Here is a 3,469-nt window from a genome sequence, read left to right on the forward strand (position 1 = left end):
ATTTTTTCCCAGTCTATAGGTTCTCTTTTTATCCTTTTGGCTAAGTCTTTAGATGCACATAAGAATTTAATATTTGAAAGGTCTCCGTCATCTAGTTTCTCTTCCACTGCCGGCATATTTTGGGTTATGCTTGATAGTCTATTTATGCTATAAATCAGGGCCCCTGGATTTACCCCTATTTTATCTTTGATGAGATTTATAGTTTTGGGTTTTACATTTAAGTCTTTGATTCAACTTGAGTTCATTTTTGGGTATGGGATGAGATATGGGTTTTGTTTCATTTTTCTACAAGTGGATATCCAATTTTGCCAACACTCGGAAGGAAGGTTGGGCAATCTACTTCCATAGTGATACTGCCTCAGAAACCCAAGGAGGGGTTGCTATCAGTCAGGTCTGACTCGACTGCACATAACAACAACAACAACATTTGTTAAAGAGGCTATCTCTCACCTATTTAATGGGTTTTGGCCTTTGTTGAAGATCAGCTGTCCATAGATGAATGGGTCTATTTTTGAGTTTTCAATTTTGTTCCATTGGTCTGTCTCTCTATCATTATACTGATACCACACTTTTTTGACTACTGTGGCTGTATAGTAGGTTTTGAGGTCTGGGAGTGTCAGACCTCCTACTTCAATTTTCTTCTTCAGTGGTGCTTTGCTTATCAGAGGCCTCTTTCCTTTCCATATGAAATTAGTGATTGGTTTTTCCATGTCCTTGAAAAATGTTGATGGAATCTGGATTGGCATTGCATTGAATATGTAGATTGCTTTGGGTATTATTGACATTTTCACAATATTCAGTCTTCCTATCCATGAACAAGGCAAGTTCTTCTATTTATGTAGGTCCCTTGTAGTTTCTTGCAGTGGTGTTTTGTAGTTTTCTTTGTATAGGTCTTTTGTGTCCCTGGTAAGATTTATTCCTAAGTATTTTATCTTTTTAGTAGTTGTTGTGAATGATGTTGTTTTCCTTATTTCCTTTTCACAGGCCTCTTTGTTGTTGTAGAGGATTCCAACTGATTTTTTGTACACTGAACTTGTATCCTGCCACTTTGCTGAAATTTCTATTCATTCTAGTAATTTTTTTGCTGAGTCTCTTGGGTTTTCTATCTATAGGATCACGTTATCTGCTAATAGGGATAGCTTTACTTCTTCTTTGCCACTTTGGATGCCTTTTATTTCTCTTTCTTGTCTTATTGTCTTGGTTAGGACTTCCAATACAATGTTAAATAGAAGTGGTGATAGAGGGCGTTCTTGTCTGGTTCCTATTTGCAAGGAAAATCTTTGAGTCTTTCTCTATTAACAATAATTTTGGCTGTTGGCTTTTAATATATGCTCTTTACAAGTTACTTTTTAAGGTAATTGAAATCTCTGGAAAATCATCTAGCTTCTTTATACCTTAAACTCTGTATAACAACACAATGCACTTCCATTGAGTTGGATCTGACTCATAGTGACCACTCCTTGGGTTTCCAAGCCAGTATCTCTGTGTAAATAGATTGCCCTACGTTCCTTCCAAGAAGTGGCTGATGGATTTGAACCACCAGCCTTCTAGTTAGCAGTCAAATTTCTTAGGCACTAGACCACCAGAATTCCTAAACTCTGTATGTTGTTGTTGTTGTAATATGCCATCTAGTTGATTTTGACTCATAGTGACTCCTACTTGGGTTTCCAAGGCAGTATCACTATGGAAGTAGATTGTCCCATCTTCCTTCCAAGGAGAGGCTGGTGGGTTTGAACTGCCAGTGTTCTGGTTAGCAGTCAAATGCCTTAGGCAGTATGCCACCAGAGCTCCTATAGGAAAAAAGAAAAAGAGAGAGGGAGAGGGAGAGGAGAGGGAGGAGGGGAAAGAGAAGGAAAAGAAATGAATTATATTTTCTCTCAGGTCTAAATATTTCTTGTTCATCTGAAGAAATAGAAGATCATTTAACAAATAGTGATTTTGTGTTCTACACTCTTGGGCTCAGACACACCAACATTCTGGCTCTATCACTAACTACACAGCTTTGGCAAGTTGTTTAATCAATGTGAAAATCTGGTCCCTCAATGGATAGGGATAATATATGGTAGACATCTAGCACTTAGTAATCCTGTAATAAATAGTATCAGTCTATCTTTATTATTAATATTTTATTGAAAACAATTATTTTTACATTTATTGGTCCATTTTGTGCCTTAATAAGTACAATTTGGCAACATAATTTAATTAGTTTTGAGAATAAAGGATAATGATATGAAATCCATGTTCAATACATCAATTAATATACTTCTTAACAATATCTTTTCTATTCCTTCAATCTATATTGCATTTTGACCATTGCCACCCAAGGGTGCTTATTACTCATTGGTCAAAGTGCAGATTCTTTAACTTGAGACATCAGGTCCTCTACAATCTTGTCCGTGTACAACTCTCTTTCATGATCTACTATTTTCACTATCTACTACTATCCTAACATACTTCAAACTCTACCTAATCTTTGCATCTTGCAACTCTTCGATTATATCCATTATTTCTCTGCCTCTTAAACCTTATTCATGCTGTGTATCTCCATTAAAAACATTGAGCAACCACACCCAACTACTTTAATATTATATCCATTACTTGTTCTGGATTAATAGCACATATATATTAACAATTATTATATTGTTAACATTATTTGTTAACAATATATCAACAGCACTCTTGCTTATCATCTCAGACCCCTGATTCTTCAGGCTTTGTATTCTTATGCATCTGGCAAGAGGGCCTTTAACTACATTTGCACATAGGACCTTTCAGTGTAGTTATTTACAACTTCCATTTTACCCCTGAGATTGCCCTAAAGGCTAAGAATGTTTTCAGCATATTTTCTTCACTCCTTACATTACACTTTATAACGTCTTGCTCTCAGCAAATGCCTTGTCAATAAATATTTAAACAAAAATTTGGTCCTAGATAGGACCAAATAGGGGGATGACATGGGAGCAATTTCTGTACTTAGACAAAATGCCTTTTCTAAAACTTGTATTAAGCCCAAAGTGAGGAGAATGGTATATCAGAACCACATTCTGGGACTTGTGCCAGGCTTACACTCCAAAGTGAGATGTGTTTGAAAAGGTAACACTAAAGTGTTACAGTCTTTCACTAAAGTGTTAATTATCGTACTTTAGAATATGAAAATGAGCTGAAATACTATCACATACTTTTGAGTCAAGCAAAAAAGTATAAAATGTTATAGATATATAATAAATGGTAAATATGGCTCTGAAAAGCCTGAAACTACATTATAATTGCAGTGATAGGAAGAAAGCAATTGACATTTGTGATATGAAGAGATATGATAAATGGACTGGACAATTCTATGAATGACTAAACTTTTAATTAGCCTCTCTATTGATTTTTAATTTTTAATATAATTAAGTAAATTATCCAAAGAATTTCTTAGACATTTTTTAGAGATTTACAAAGATAGATAACATTATTATAGATTATC

The sequence above is a fragment of the Orycteropus afer genome, unplaced genomic scaffold, assembly GCF_000298275.1.
Source record: "Orycteropus afer afer isolate SDZICR_OR568_19922 unplaced genomic scaffold, OryAfe1.0 scaffold00383, whole genome shotgun sequence".
Taxonomy (NCBI): Eukaryota; Metazoa; Chordata; class Mammalia; order Tubulidentata; family Orycteropodidae; genus Orycteropus; species Orycteropus afer.